Consider the following 17,362-nt stretch of genomic DNA (forward strand, 5'->3'; position numbering starts at 1 on the left):
AGATCAGAGCATGGATTGGCTCTGGGGACTAGGATATTATAACCATAACAGAAACATCGCTGGGAGAAGGCCAGGACTGGCAACTCAGTGTTCCAGGACACGGAAGCTACAGGCGTGATAGAAGGGCAAGTAAGTGAGGAGGGGGAGTTGTCCCTTTTGGTAAGGGAGGACATAACAACAGTGCTGAGAGAGGATACTCTTTCGGGGTGATCAAATGAGGTCATATGGTTAGAATTTAGAATCAAAAAGGGGATGGTCAGTCTGCTGGGATTGTGTTCTGGACCCACAAATAGCCAGCGGGTACTAGAGGAGAAAATGTGTAGAGAGATTGCAGGTACCTATAGAAATAATAGAATAGTATTGGTTGGAGATTTTACCTTCCCCTGGATTGACTGGACCACCCGGAGTGTAAAAAGTCCTGTATGGGGTGAAATTTGTCAAATGTGTCCAAGAAAGTTTCCTCGATCAAAATGGAGAGGGCCCCACTCTACTCAGGCAGCTGAAAACGAGACCTCCTCTCAGAAAACGAGTTCAGGCAAGTGACTGAAGTGTCAGTCGGTGAGCACTTTGGGTCCAATGACCACAACTGTCCTCGTTTTAACATAGTTATGGAAAAAGATCAGGCAGGTCCACAGATTAAGGTCTTAATCTGGAGCGGGGCCAATTTTGGGGCTATTTGGTAGATTGAGCAGAGGTCGATTGGGTGAATTAAAAATCACACAACACCAGGTTATAGTCGAACAGGTTTAATTCAAAGGACCAGCTTTCGAAATCCAGGTGATCATTCTGAAAGATGAAAACTTCAACTAAATATGTTTGGTATTACATTCCATGACACTGCAATTCTGTTGCTATAAATTCTGTGCCTGATTATTGTGCTCCACAACCACCTGCTGAAGGAGCAGCGCGATGAAACCCAGTGCCTCCAAATAAACCCGCTGGACTGTAAGCTGGGGTTGGGGGGTTTTTAACGTTGTCCATCCCAGTCCAACACCAGCTGCTCCACATCATGCTCCTGTCAACTGGGTGAGTCTGTTTGAAGGAAATGGAATGACTGGCAAATGGGAGGATTTTAAAAGTGTGATCTCTGTTAGAGTGACGGGAAAAGCTGGCAGGTTTAGGGATCCCTGGCTGATGGGGGATATTGAGGCTCTGTTCAAGAAAAAGAAGGCGGCACACATTGTCTTCGATGTTTCCGTATCTACGTAACCTCTTCCAGTCCTAAAGACACGATCACTCAGTGGAGACACAACAACCCTCTCAGGTCCCTGCAGCCCTCCCGATCTGTCGAACCCACTGAAAGCCTGTGACTCTCGCGAACCAGTTCGGACAAGACTCACTGTCTGTGTAACATCATCCCATCGCTAACACCCACCTTTTCAATGTAAGCCCCTCCTGTATCTCCATCCATTTACTCATCTCTACAACCTTCTCCAGCATTTACGCCCCTACTTGTGTAAATGTCGCCCTCCCCTACAACCCTTCCCACTTTGACCATTCTGGAGGAGGTTACTAATGCTCCCTAATCTGTGAAACTGTCTCCAACCAAAATTACTGCCCTTCTGGAAAATCTGTCAGACTCCACACTCTTCATATCTAAATAATCTGCAAAGTTAAACGTCCTATATCTGTAAACATCTTCAGTCACGACTACCCTCCATATCTCTGTTTGGTCCTCCAGTTTATACAATCCACTTTATCTCTGTAATCTCCTCCATTCACCGAAAATCCTCCCTGTCTGTGTAAACCGCTCCATCCTACTAACATCCTTCTCCCTGTAAACTGCTCCATCCCTCCCAACCTCTCCATCTTCATGAACACATGTAGACAGTACAGCTCTCCACATTTCTGTAACATCCTGGGGCTCTATGTGCTCCCTGTGAAACCACCTCCACTCCCCACAACCCTCCCAGTCTGGGTCGTCTTCTCCAGATCAGATTATTGCTGTCTCTGTTACCTCCGACAATCCTAGTAAACCCTTCCTAATGTGTCTATTCATTCAGATCCCATTCTCTCCAGCCTCCTGAAACCTCTTTCTGCCATCGTAACTCTCCCTATTTAAAACAAGGAACAGTACAGCACAGTACAAGCCCTTCAGCCCTCAGTGTTGTGCCAATCTTTTATCCTACTCTAAGATCAATTTAACCTGCAGACCATTGAAAGAACAAAGAAAATCACAGCACAGGAACAGGCTCTTCAGCCCACTAAGACTCCGCTGATCCAGATTCTCTGTCTAAACCCTTCACCTATTTTGTGAGGATCTGCTCCCTGCCCATTCAGGCATCTGTCTGGATACATCTTAACTGACGTTATCATTCCTGCCTGTTCCTCCTCCGCTGGCAAAGTGTTCCAGGACCCCATCACTCTCTGCGTATGGGGGCCTGCCACGCATATCTGCCCTAAATCTTTCCTCTCTTACTGTGAACTCGTGACCCCTAGTAATTGAGTTTCGCACTCTGGGGAAAAAAGCTTCTTGCTATTCACCTTGTCTATAAATCCCATGATTTTGCAGACCTCAATCAGGTCCCCAATCAAACTTTGTATTTCTAATGAAAATAATCCAAAACTATTCAATCTCTCCATATTGCTAGCGCCCTCTATGCCAGGCAACATTCTGCTGAACCTCCTCTGCACCCTCTCCAAAGCATGCACATCCTTTTGGTAATGTGGAGACCAGAACTGTACGTAATATTCTAAACCAAACTCCTAAGCAACTGTAACATGACCTGCCAACTCTTGTACTCAATACCCCGTCCAATGAAGGAAAGTATGCCGTATGCCACCTTGACCACTTTACTGACCTGCGTTACCACCTTCAAGGAATAATAGACCTGAATACCCAGACATCTCTGTACATCAATTTTCCCCAGGATTTTTCCATTTACTGTGGGTTCACTTTTGAATTGGATCTTCCGACATGCATCACCTTGCATTTGCCAAGATTGAACTCCATCTGCCGTTTCTCTGCCCGCCTCTCCAATCCATTTATATTCTGTAGTATTCTCTGACAGTTCCGTTCACTGTCTGCTACTCCACGAATCTTAGTGTCATCTGCAAACTAATCAAGGAACCGATACCTTCTTCCAAATCATTGATATGTATCGAAAGCAACAGTGGTCCCAGCACGGATCCCTGTGGTCCGTGCTGGGACTGCTCCACTGGTCACAGGTCTCCATTTTGAGAAATTAATTTTGCTGTCATTCATGTGCCTATCCAAAATGTATTTAAATGTCCTAATGTATCTGACTCTACCACCAATACTGGCAATACATTCCACTCATCCACCACACTCTGTCTAAAGTACCTCCCTCTGACATCACCCCTCAACCTTCCTCCAATTACCTGACAATTTTGCCTCCAAGATATAGCCATTTTCGCAATTGGAAAAAAAAACTCAGGCCACCCACTCTATGTATGCCTCTCATCATCTCATACATCTCTATCAAGTCACTTCTCATCCTTTTTTATTCCAAACAGAAAAGCCCTGGCTCCTCAACCTTTCTTCATAAGTCCTCCCCTCCAGTCCAGGCTGAATGTTGATAAATCTCCTCTGCACCATCTCCAAAGCTTCCACGTTTTTCCTGAAATGAGGCAACCAAAACTAAGCACAATATTCCAATTGTGGTCTAACCACAGGCTGTATCAAGCTGCAGCATAACCTCACAGCTCTTAAACTCAATCCCCTACTAAGGAAAGCTGACACATCATTGGCTTTCTTAACAACCCTTAACAACTTGGTTGGCAACTTTGAAGAATCTCTGGACGTTGACCCCAAGAATTTTCTGTTACTCCTCACTGTCAAGAATCCTGGCTTTAACCTTGTAACATTTCTCTGCAGAATCTTTCAATCTTAAACCCTCCAGATTTTGGTATTTTCCTCCAGTCCCCACTACACTCTTAAACTGTGAAACATCTTCCAGTCCCTACAATCCTCCTTAGCTCTGTATCCTCTGTAAGCATGTGGTGGTAGACGTGTGGTTTAGGCGATGGGTTAGAAATCCATTGGGGCTTGCCCACACAGGTTTGAATCCTCGCCAACAGGGCGGTGGGGTTGATTGGTGCAGGTGTTAGGAGATGTTCTCTAAAGTGCTCTGCGAGGAGATGAGGAAACTGATGCCTTCTCACATCTTGCTTCACAGAACATCTCCACGACACCTGAAAATCAACTCACCGCCCTGTGGCCAAACATTTGAACTCCCCCTCCCACTCTGCCAAGAACTTCGCCACTCCCTCACCACCTGAGGAAGGAAGAGAGAAGAACGTCTTATCTTCTGCCTTGGGACCCTTCAACCCCATGACATCAATGTGGACGTCACCAGTTTCCTCATTTCCCCTCCCCCCTTACCCGAGTTCCAACCATCCAGCTCAGCGCTACCCTCATGACCTGTCCCACCTGTCAATCTTCCTTCCCACCTATCCACTCCACCGTCCTCTCTGACCTAACAATCTTATCCCCATCAACAACCACCTATTGCACTCTCAGTGACCTTTCCCCCAACTCCCCTTCCCATTTATCTCTCCACCCCCGAGGCTCCCAGCCTCATTCCTGAGGAAGGGCTCCAGCCCAAAACATCGACTATCCTGCTACTCAGATGGTGCCTGACTTGTGCTTTTCCAGCAATACACACTCAACTCTGATCTCCAACATTTGTAGACCTCACTGTCTCCTCTTTATCAGATGAGCCAATGGAGTGAAGCGTGTCAGCTGGAGAGAAAGGCACAACAGAAGAACGTTTATTTATAAGGCTCCCGAGCAGCATTTCATTGTTCATCACTGCAATAAACAGGAATTTGTTGGAATTTGTAACAAAGACTCGAGGGAAAGCAGTCGAGTGTCAGAGGCTGAGGGGCTGGCCTTATCGAGGTTTATAATATCATGTGGAGCATGGTTAGAATAAACAGACAAGGTCTTATCCCTGGGGTAGGGGAGTCCAGAACAGAAGGCATAAGTTCAAGTGAGAGGTGAAAGATTTAAAAGGGACCTAAGGGGCAAATATTTCATGCAGAGGGAGTTGTATGTACAGAATCAACTGCCAGAGGAAGTGGTGGAGGCTAGTATAGTTGCAACATTTAAAAGGCACCTGGATGGCGATATGAATAGGAAGGGTTTAGTGGGATATGGGCTAAATGCCGGTAAATGGGACAAGAATGGTTATGACATCTGGTCGGCGTGGATGAATTGGACTGAGGGGCTTATTTCTCAGCTGTATATCTCTATGACTGTATGACCCTAATTGTTTTCCACTGTTCACTTACAACCATATATTTTAGCCGGTTTCCCCTGTTTACCTTGGTCAGTTCTCCACTCGCACTCATGTAATTGGCTTTGTTTCTGATGCTCGTGTGTGCTTTATGGTCACTTGAAAACTTGATAATCTCTTTGAATTCCACCATATTGCAATCTCCTGGAGGATCTCTGTGTTACATCACTCCTTCAGTCAGCTTCATCACTCAACGGTTGATCTGAGATAGTGACATCCCTAGCCATTTGCACAATATGTTACTCAAAGAAACACTGACAAAAACATTCAAACAGGAGCTTGCAGAATATCATTCTTGCCAGTGCGACTGTCCCAGATCATGCAAATATTGAAGTCTCTCAAAATTATCACACCACCTTTGTTACAAATTCCAACAAATTCCTGTTTATTGCAGTGATGAACAACGAAATGCTGCTAGGGAGCCTTAAAAATAAAAGTTCTTCTGTTGTGCTTTTCTCTCATAGGACATAGAATTCACATTCAGGCTGATTAAGCCACATCATCTCTGTACTGCCTTTGTACCACATCACTGTCAGGGTTATGCTCCTGCGCTCCTATTCGGCCTGAGATCCATTAAGGTTGTTTACCATTAAATATTTATGTTCCACCTTTTGTTCACACTGTAATTATGACTGTCTGGTGACTAAATCTCAGCTATCTCTATGTCACTAATCTATTACCTTATTGCAGATACTTTGGCAATTCCAGAAAAGAACATTATAATTTACTCTTTCCCACAATGTCCTGTCACAAACCTATTCACTGATGTACAGTTTTAGTTCAACTCTGTCCCTTCCCGTTCCTTTCTGCTTGTCTTCAGCCCCATTCCCCATGCTGTTCCGATGCTTCAACTTTCGTCTCTGAATTTGGAAAGCTCCTTTCACCTGAACCCTATCCCCGAATCCTCTCTGTAAATAAATCTACTGATATGACTGGCCAGGATACTGCTATCAGCAGGGTTAGTTTTAAAGCATTCATGGGATGTTGCTGTCTTTGGCTGGCCAGCACGACATGCCCACCCCGAGCTGCCCTTGAGCTGAGTGGCTTGTTAGATCATGTCAGAGGGCAGTTGAGTGTCAGTCCCATTGTTGTGGGTCTGAATTCATATGTAGGCCAGACCAGCTGCCTACAACAGATTTCCTTCCATAAAGGCTATTGAGTATTCACATGGGTATGCCTGACACCGGCATTAAATTCTGGATGAACAGTCTAGTGAGAGTAACACCAGACCATTGCCTGGCTCACTGATAGCTCCCTCATCCCTGAGTACTGATCCCAGTTCACCATGAATCAAACACTCTTCTTCCTGACTGTGGTTTGATCCTGATGCCTTCCTGCACTCTGGTGATATCACTCAGTATCTATCCATTTGGTATCTGTCACTGTCAGGGTCTAATTGCTGTCTCTGATTCCACCTTTTGCAGCTACTCCAGATCCTGAGCCAACAGAATTCTCCACTTCAGAGAGTCGAGGCAGCACAGGCGAGGGATGGAGACTGGGATATTTCAGATCTCTGGGACTCAGTGTCATTCTCCATGTGTAACCCTCAATGCATCAGTCTAATTTCCCATTCTGTCTATTTCTCTGTCTTCTGTCTGTACTCAGGATATTCCTGACTCAGCAGAATTCTCAACCCCTATCTCGTCAATCACCTCATTGAGGATGGTTAGTCAGCCAGAGAGAGATGAATTGTGAGATCTGGAACCTTCAGTAAATACTGCAATGAGGTACGGTCACTCACAGTGAACAGAGCAGAGCGTATTTAAGGGATTGATGTTTGATACAGAAGACACAATACAGATACAGTGTTGAAGGGTGAACACAGAGCATGAAGATCCCAGGCTCAATCCTCACCCTCTTGTTTACTTTCATCTCTGCTGTACTGAGCCTTCCTCTGACAATATAGGAAGTTCACAGTTATCAATCCAGGCCTGTGCTGTCTTAGTGAGGATCAGTACAACAGAGGGGAAAGCAGGCCTCCCTTAGGAAGGTGGTATTGAAACCTGGGATCTTTCTGTTCTAGGTTCCCCTCTCACACTGTCTCTTGTCATGTGAAAGCGTCATACAGCAAGGAAACACACCTTTTGGTCCAACTCATCTGCACTAGTGTCTTGAATGCTTGTAATTCCCAGGAAATGTCTTATTTCTGTAACCTCCACCCCTCCCATAATCCTGCTATATATTTGAAACCTACTCCAATGCTGACGACTCTCTCAATTTGTAAATTGCTCCAGTCTCAATAACATGCCCAATCTCAATAACCTCATCCTGGACTCAGTACAATAATCCCTATTCCTGTAGTCTTGCAAAACAACTACAGTCCACCCTGTCTCTGTAAAGTCCTCCAGCCCGGACCAAAATACCGACCTGTGTATCTTTCTCAAGCCCCAAGAGACCATGATATCACTGTAACCTTCTGCAGGCTCGATCATATTCCTGCCTCCTGGCCTATAGCACCACACGACCTCAGTAACAATCTCCTATCCCTAAAGACCTCCTTATCTATATAAACAGCTACAGAACCTTTTCCAGCTGAAACAACACCATATACCTCTATTTGCTCCTCCACATCCTACAACCCTCCCACCATCGCAATCTCTCTCTTTGTGTAACTCTGCAATTTGGGGCATCATGATGGCTCCGTGATGAACACTGATGCCTGACAGTGGCAGGGACCGAGATTTAATTGCAGGCTTGGGTGACTGTCTGTGTGGAGCTTGGACATTCTCCCCATGCCTCCGTGGATTTCCTTCAGGTGCTCTGGTTTCCTCCCACAGTCCAAAGATATTCAGATTACGTGAATTGGCCATTCTAATTTGTCCATCGTGTTAGGTCGGTGTGGACTTGTTGGGCCGAAGTGCCTGTTTCAGTACTGTAGGGGATTTAGTCTAATCTAAACTCTACCTCTGCGTTCCATATTAAAGTCCCTAAAAATATATCTCTATCCACAAATAACCCCAAACCCTCCAAACCGCCCAGTCTCTGTAAACTCCGACAGCTCCAACATTCATCCTTTTCTATGTAAACTCTTCCAGTCCTAAAACCCTCTGATAATGTGGAGATCTTACCATCCTCCCTATCTGCGTCATCCTCTGCGTTTGGTTGCTGCACCACTCGCAATCTGTGGAACCCACTCCAATGCCTGTGACTCTCTCAATCCAGTTCCTACAAAACTCTCTATCTATGTAACCTCCTCCCGTCACTTCACCCGCCCTGTCAATGTAAGCTCCTGTGGTCTCTTTATCTTTCTAATCACATTCTTAATCTTCTCCAGCTCTTACACCTCTATCTGTGTAAACGTCACCCTGGCCCAGAACCCTCTCTACCGCAGGAACCTCCTCCAGTGTGTCTAATGCTTCCTAATATGTGTTATTGTCACCAAGCTCTATTGATGTTCCTGTCTCTGTAAGCTCTAACAGACTGTCCAGCTCTCACATCCATTTAATTTCCAGAACCTTAGTAGCCGACATTGACAAATGTCTTCATTAACTACAGCCTTTCACATCTCTGTTCGTTCCTCAATTCTATACAACTTTGTAATCTCAGTAACTAGTACCATTCCATAAAATACTCACTGTCTGCGTAAACTGCCCCATCCTACAGTGAGAAGCCTCACTGTCCTTTTGATCACCTGTGGTCCGTTCAGATCTCCCTGTATCTTCCCTGACTCCTTTGAATACAATGATATTCTTCATTCCATGCAATTCTCGTTCTCTATCTCCAGACATTCCAACTCCCCTGATTGATGTAAGGTTATTGATCCCTTGCAGCATGTTTAACACCTGTAGCACCCTCCAACTCCTCAATGCACCCTGTCGCTGTAACCTCCTCAAATACTACAGCTCACTGTCTTTGTAACATCTTCCAGCATCTCCAACCCTCTTGATTTCTGTAACCTCCTCCATAGCAGCACTCCACATCTCTGTAACTGATGGGAATGCTGCAATCCTGCCTTCATAGACCCCACTAACTCTCTGAACTCCTGTGGCCTTACAATCCTCAGTATCTCTGACTTCTTCAATCGCAAATATTCTCTCTGGCTCTGTGAACTTATCCAGCCACTTTGAACCTCCCTATCTCACTGATCCCTGCAGATCCAAGTACTGTCCTTGTTAGTGTAATCCCCAGCACTAACAATCCTCCCTATCCTATAAACTCCATAAGCTCCAACCACCATCCCTATCTGCGTACACTCCAGACCTACAACCGTCCCCATTTCTGTAAGTCCTGCATCTCCAATTGTCACCCTTTTCTGTGCAATCTCCAGTCCCTCAAATCTTCCCTTTCTCTAAAAACTCCTGCAGCTCCGACCACCACCACTATCTCTGTAATTTCCAGTGCCTACGCCCCTCCTTTTCTCCAAAACCTCCTGTCGCTCCAACTACCATCCATATCTATGTAATCTCCAGTCCCGACCACCTTCCAGTCTCTGTATCTCCTGGAGCTCCACCTACCAGCCCTATCTGTGTAATCTCTAGTCCCTATATTCCTCCCTATCGCTGTAACTTCTTCTGGACTGATAATCTTCTACCTCTATGAGATATCTTTCATCCCGACAACCTATTTGATCTCTAACCACCAACAGTGATCTCAAACCATCCGAACTCTATAACATCCTCCAGTCTCCCTGCTTTTCTATGTAAGCTTCCCTAGTGCCTGCATTCCCCATTATCTCCGGTTACAGATTCTTGCTCAGGGGAACAACGTCTCAGTACCGAACCTGTAAGAACACAAGGATATTCGGTGTATGAATAATTTTGCCTCATTTTCTAAATTCTAATGAGTTCAAGTTCAACCTTCTCCACCTACTCAATCAATAACCTTCCATTTTGAGCAACAGTCTGTTGAACCTTCTCTGGGCTGCCTCCAATGCAAGAACATTCCCCCTCAAGATAGGGGACCGAACCTGTTCACAGTATTCTCAGTGTGAGCTGACTGGAATCCTCTATAGTTGTTACAGGCTTTCCCTACTGTTATTCTCCATTCCCTTTGGAATCAATCCCAGCATTCCACTTGCCTTCTTTATGACCTGCTGACCTTGTATACCACCTTTCTGAGGTTTATACACAAGGCTTCCCACCTTACTCTGTGGTGCAGCTTTCTGCAGTCTGTCTGAAACCAAGAGGTGACTGCAAAAATTAGGAAAATGCCCGAATACATGGTAAACGATATGGCAGAAAGGACAAATGCATACTTAGAATCCTATGGAATAAGCACTGTCCACAAGACCATCGGGTACAAGAATAGAATTAGGCCATTCAGTCTATCGAATCTGCCACACCATTCAAATATGGCTGTATTTTGTGTGAGCCCCATTCTCTCAGCTACTCCCTGTAACCATTGATCTCTTCGTTCATGAACAGCCTATCTATCTCTGAGTTAAATGCACTGAATTACTTACCTCCACAGCCCCATGAGGTAGTGAGTTCCACTGATCCATCACCCTCTGGCTGAATAAATTCCTTCACATCTCCATTCTAAAGGGTCGTACCTTCACACGGAAGATGTGCCCTTGGCCCCTAGTCTCTCTGCCGAGTGGAAACATCTTCCCCACATCATCTCCATTTAGGCCCCTCAGTATTGTGTAAGTTTGAATGAGTTTCAGCCACTGCCTCCTAAACCTCATCGAGTACAGATCCAGAGACTTCACCTGCTCCTCATATGACACGCATTTCATTCTGGGCTCATTCTTGGAAAACTAGTTCTTGTACCACTTCACATTTTTTTCCAGACTGTTAATGCATGACATGTACAGCGTGGTCCCAACACTGACCCCTGCAGAGTTCCCCTCATCACCAGATCCCATCGTGAAAACAACTCCTTTATACTCACTCCCTGTCTTCTGTCAATCAGCCAATCCTCTATCCATTCCAAGCATGTTGTTCTGAACCTGAAATTCCATTTCATAAACCCTGCCGGATTTGATTTCCTGTCTGGCTGTAAACAGCAGAGTAGGTAAAAAGGAGGAACAGTTTGTCAGGAATTTTATAAATATTTCAACAAGGTCCCAATGAAGAGGAGGATAAGCAAAATTAACATGTGTGGGGTTGGAGGGAATGTACTGGCATGGTATGGGAATTCTTTAACTGAAAACTAAGCGGGAATAAATGGATTAGTGCTTGACCCCTAACTATTCACATAGGGATTCGATACATTTGATGGATGGACAAAATCGACTGATTCCATGTTTGTTGCTGACATCGAACTCGATAGGAATGTGGGTTGTGTGGAGGAAGCAAAGGGGACATGAACAGTCCATGAGTTTCCCTTGTTCAAATTCATTGATGGGATGTGGCCATCACTTGCTCGGCCATCATTACCTTCCCATTTGTACTTCCCTGGAGAAGGTGATGGTAACCTGCCTTCCTGATGCACTGCAGTCCTTTTAGGTGTAGGGACAGATACAGCGCTGGGAGGATGGAGTGTGGCTTGGCAGTCACTGAAATGCTGGTGTTCCCGTGCACCTGGAACTAATGTACTTCCAGGGTATAGTGGTTCCGGGTTTGTGAAGGACTGTTGAAAGAGCCTTCCTGAGTGACCTCAGTGCTACTTGAAGATCTTTTATTTCTTTATTCACTCATGGTCATGAGCATTGCTGGATGTATTGTTGATTTTGAGTTGTCCCTGATAATGTGATGGTGAGCTTCCTTCCTGAACCACTGCACCAGCCGATGGAAATGCTGTTATCTGTATCCCCTCCAGCAGGCGCCACAACACTCCTCATGTCTGTAAATGCATAGACAATGCAGCTCTTCCTGTATATGGGACATCTTCCTCTACCGACAACACTTATTGTTCATCAGAATGTCTCACCACCTCCATTCCCATCTACACTCATGATCTCTCCAATTTTTTTATTCTTGTTTAAACTTCTGATCATCTATAGCCTCTTCCTTTCTAAATTTGTAACCCCTCGGTATCTGCAACTCTCCATATAACTGTAATCAATGACAGCACAGGTTCCCTTCCTTAAATCTCTGTGAATTACAGCGGCTGGTTGTGCTAAATTGGTACTTTCATCCCCCTTATCCATGTTAGCTCTTCCAGCCGCTGCAATCCCACTAATTTGCAATGCTCCCATTCTCTGTACCTCCTTATGTCCTGAGGGTCCTTGAATATCACGAGTGCTTCAAACATCTGTAACCCCCCCAGTTACTGCGAGTCTTCTAACTCTGTAACATCCAACAGTCTCCAGTACCGTACAACACTTACTGGCTGTCAATTTGAATTTGTTGAAGTCTTCACATCTCAGTAAGGAGCTCACAAAAAGCCCTTTAGAGTCTACAAGGCTCCGTAACCAACAAACCACCATCCCTCTATTTATTTTGCCTCCCTCAGTGCCTACAATCCTCCCTGTATCTTCCAGTAACCTGCTTTAGACACTGCAGGTCTGCCTACCTCTCCAGATAACCTGTTCCATCCCCGACAGCTCGCTCAATCACTGTAACACCCTCTGTATACTCTAAACCTCCTCTTTTCCTCTGTCCTCCAAGGCACAGCGGCGATCCTATGTGGGAGCAGTGTGGAGTGGGATATTATACATCTCAGCTGAGGCTTGAGGCCTACCATTAGCTGGGAATGACAAAGGGAGAAAACCTGACCTTGAGCAGCACAAAGCTGGAGAATATAAATCAGCAGCGAGGATCGGGGCCGACTGGGACTTGGTGTTGAACAAACAGCAGAGCAGGAGGCTCTAAACCACCACCAAGTCACAAGGGAGTGACCACGTGAGGCAGCAACTTGAAGCAGGAACATGAGGCTCACACTCACCTGGGTGTTACAGAAGCACCAAAGTGGGAGGATATAAATCAGCACTGAGGGTCAAGGCCTAATCGTGCCTTGGAGTCACAGACATGGTGACCCTGTGAGGGAGCAGAGTGGAGTGGGAGCTGGAGGATTACACGTCCCTGGGAGTCAGAGAGATAACTTTCTGCTACTTGGACCTGCCTGCACCGAGTTTGACAGAAGGGCTCGAGCCATCACAGAAAAGGCTATAAGTTTCATTGGCTTCTAATGACGCCGTTATTAGCGACTGTCAGTTAACTGCTGTAAGTCAGCAAATGTATTTTGTCAACTTCTGAAATAAGAGTTGAACTCACAACTAAGAGGAAGAAGTGAAATTCTGAGCCAATATAATAAATTATCCTCAGTAAGCCATAGTGGAATTAGAGAGTTAACCATTAATGTTATTTCCCTGATATTAACTTAATTAATTACTAAGAATGAAGTTACTCTAGACATGTTGCATTTTAAGACATGACAAGACATATTTGTCAGATGGAAAATGTGTTCTGTTACATTGGGATGTTATAGCCCCTGCTCGTGTCCTAGATGGACACTGGGTGTTGGAACTCAGACAGTGACTAGAGACTCAATGGGACATCTGTGATGCTGAGAGTTAGGGGGATAGTACACACACAGAGTAGATCACCCTGCAGACATGGCAGCTGAGGAGAAGAAAGTGAACAGGGGAATAGACAATCGAAGAGAAACATTCAAGGAATGGGATAATATCCTGATATCTCCGTCCCAATTCAGTTTCCTGGTTTGGAAGCTGATGAAGGTGCTGGATGCTCAGGGAGGGCAGTCGGAGCCATGTCTGCTGCACCACAAGCAGCCTGACTGTACAGGAGGTGGGGTGGGGGGATGTGGGGGATAAGGAAGGTGGAGTAATAGGCACAGGGGAGTCAGGAAATTGAAGAAGGTGTCAGTGTTCCTGTAATTCCAGGATAGTGGAGTGAAGAATGTCACGGTGTCTGCAGGACATTCGTCTGATGGACAGTGAGCAGCCATGTTGGTAGGAATGACCTTGGAGGGAAGTTTGAAGTGGTCTGGGAATCAGAATTTAGGGAGCTTGGTGTATGGTTAGCAAGCAGGACCTCAAATGTAGCAGTCCCTTGGTTACTGCCAGTGCCGTGTCCAAGTGAGAACAGAACTCGGAGTTTTAGGGAGATGAGAGTGTGACTGGAACGATGGTGCAGCAGGAAGGGCTTCAGATTCCTGGGACATTGGGACTGATTCTGGGAAAGGCAGCAGCTGTACAAGCTGGATGGGCTAACGTGACAGAACCAGGACTAAATTTCTTACGGGGTGTTTGGGAGTGATTGAAAATAACTGTGCGTGTGCTTAGGATCCAAAAAGGAATAGTAGAGGAGACTACCAGGAATCTCAAAATAATGGGAGATATAGTTGGCACTAATTTACAGCAACAAGTTTATCAGTGCAAGATGGAATGAGAAAGAAAGCCTTATGGACATGGACATGAATACTCGGGATGTGGGGCGTTCCAGGTGCAGATTGGTGTGTGGAGATCTGATGTACTGATCACCGAGAGCTGGCTCAGGCAATGGCAGACCTTTGTGTTAAATATTGCCAGGTATAAAGGATTCCAAAATAATAGTAGGGAAAGGAATAGATGAAGGTAGAAGTACTGGTTGAGATTAGCGTTAGTTAAGGGGTCCAAGAGAATAAGGATCCATCCAAGGACGGAATGAATTTGGCTGGAGCTACAGAACAAAAAGTGTACAATTACACTGAGGTACAGTCTATCAGCCAGCCACCATTGGAAAGGATGGAGAGAATAAATATGCAGGGGCATTTGAGAGCGATAATAATACTACAGATTAGTTATACTGAGAAACTTAATTTATCCAGATATTGACTGGGTTATTGGTGGTGCAGGGTCATGAGGGGCCAGTATCCCTGGATTACATGGAGGATAGCTCACTTCAGGAGGATGTGTCCAGCCCAAGAGAGTATGTACTATTAGACCTGGTCCTTGGGAAAGAGATGGGGCAAGTGGATCCAGTGTCAGTAGGGGAACGTTTTGGGGTGCAGCGATCATTTTATTGTAAAATTCAGAATGATGGTAGAGAATGATATACAATAATTGAGAGTGAGAAACATTAGTTGACTGCGATCAGCCTTCAATAGGGCAAGAATGAAGCTGGGAACCTTTCAACAAGGCCAGTGAAATGGTAGTTTTAAATAGCTAGATCAGATGGAGCTGGGATTATGGAAATGGGGCTGCAGTGTGCCCACGACTGAGAACTGGATAATCAAAGGTTTTCCCCATTTCTACAGGAAGGATAAGTAGGCCAACACAGTGAAGTAGCATTGTGTATAAAGGATGGGATCAGTATTATTGTGATGCTAATCAATTCGCACACTGCTACTCCCTGCCCTCACCCCTCATCCCTGTGTATTGATCCTATCAGATGTTGGTAACCTTTGAAAACTTCAGAAAATAGCACAGTACAGAGGAGATTACTCTGTCCACTGTCTGCATTGGACAAGATGTAACGTTGTTTTTTAAAGCCCAAGTTCTATCTCCCCAGACAGTGTAGGCCTTCATGTGTAGATTCCGGCACCTTTTTAAAATGGTTTGAGAGTTTCTGCCTCTACTCCACTTCCATGTGTGCCTCCCAGATCCCGACCATACTCTGGGTGAAATAACAACTTTCCTCACAACTTCGCTAATATTTCAACCAATTACATTAAATATACACCACTGGTAACTGAGCTCTCCAACAGGAACAAGGTATTCTCTCCCTTTCTACCCAGGCTCCTGACAATATGTGCACCCCAATCAAATCTCCTCTGAGCATCCTCCGTTCCAATCGTTCCCCATAACTGCACTTCCACTGTCACAGGGAGGAGAATCGCCTCTGGACCCTCTCCAGTCCAATTCCATCCTTCCATGTGATGGGGTGACCAGAAATGTACACAGTCTCCAAGCTATGACTGAGCTCATTATTTATACAGTTCCAGGATAAGCTTCCTACTCTGAAGTTCCGTATTTTGTCTGATAGAGGAAATAATGCTAATTGTTGCATTAACGAGATGATTGATGTTTCCAGCTACCTTCATTTATCCGCCCACCACAGACTATTGTCTCATTTATTGTCCATTCCTCTCTTTTGTTGATGTCCCCAAATGCATTGCCTTGCACTTCTCTGGGTTGTTTGCTCCATTCACCTGGACCCCATAGTTGCTGTTTTTAAATAGGCTCCCATGGGATCTCTCGTCAAATCCATGTAAGTCACATGCAGTTACAAGTTACTGCCTCAAACCGACACAGTCAGATTAGTAACACACAATCTTCCTTGAACAAATCCAGGGACTTTCTCAGTGACCGTTCATCCACTGTCTCAGAATTCCAGCCACGACCTATTGTCAGTCCCTTGCTCGACATTAAACAAAGCTGCAGTGTTAGCCATTCTCCAGGCTTCCGGCACCATCCCGACATCCAGTGAGGATTGGATAATGTGGGTAACTATAAGGCAGGGCATTTTCCTCGGCTTTATTTAACAGTTTGGAACATTGTGTTACCCCTTTTTGAGGATTTGAATCTCCTTATGATTCTCCGCTCCAAGTTTGTTGCTCCCAATATTTCACACTGCATCCCTATTTTGGTTCAGACAGACAGGGGTCTAAACTATCTTTTGATTTGGTCAAGTACGATTTTAGTCGGGTTTCCTGGAGGGTTTCGCTCCACAAGGTGAAGTGCATTTTCTCATGATGCCATCCACAATCTGCTTCATTAACTACCCTTCCTGACCGTGTGCTCTTCCGCTCATCTGACACTAAGATGATTTTTCCCTTTGTCATAACAACCACCCACTGCCTGGATTTCCCAGAATGCACCAGCCTCTCTGTTCCAGTGGCCATCTTTAAAAAGTCATTACACACTTGGATTATCACTCCGAAACTACCCTGGAAATGGCAGAGAGGGTAAAACTGGAGCTTCACTTTGTGGCCAAGCCTCAGAGTTTCTGGTGTATGACATGGTGCAGGAGAGGAACATTATCTTCCTCCAGGACTGGCAGGGGAGGCCATGACATTATACCCTGCCAGCTTGGTCCGAGGGGGTTCCCTGGTCAGTACAGTGTCAGTCTTCTTGGTGAATGCCCAGCAGTGTAGGAAGCAGGTCAGTGACCGTCTCCCCTCCACCATGGTAAGTGCCACCATCTGCACTTAATGACCTCGCCCTCATGCTCTCTCTGTTACTGCACCCACCTCCCACCAAGGCTTATGTTCTCCCACTCTCACTGAATGCAGCATCTTCTCTCAGTCTTTCTCTAACCGCTTCTCTGTCACTC

At 45.4% G+C, this 17,362-nt stretch overlaps 1 long non-coding RNA gene across 3 annotated transcripts in view; it reads left to right on the forward strand.

Annotated features, from left to right (window-relative positions):
* The window catches only part of LOC140470864 (uncharacterized), a 58,498-nt gene extending 45,083 nt beyond the window's left edge, over positions 1-13,415 (forward strand). For all 3 annotated transcript variants that reach the window (XR_011956772.1, XR_011956771.1, XR_011956773.1), the window contains one exon: positions 12,755-13,415. This is a non-coding gene — a long non-coding RNA (uncharacterized lncRNA). The remainder of the gene's footprint in view (positions 1-12,754) is intronic.
* The last annotated feature ends 3,947 nt before the right edge of the window (positions 13,416-17,362 follow it).

Source organism: Chiloscyllium punctatum, chromosome 52 (genome assembly GCF_047496795.1).
Source record: "Chiloscyllium punctatum isolate Juve2018m chromosome 52, sChiPun1.3, whole genome shotgun sequence".
Lineage (NCBI taxonomy): Eukaryota > Metazoa > Chordata > Chondrichthyes > Orectolobiformes > Hemiscylliidae > Chiloscyllium > Chiloscyllium punctatum.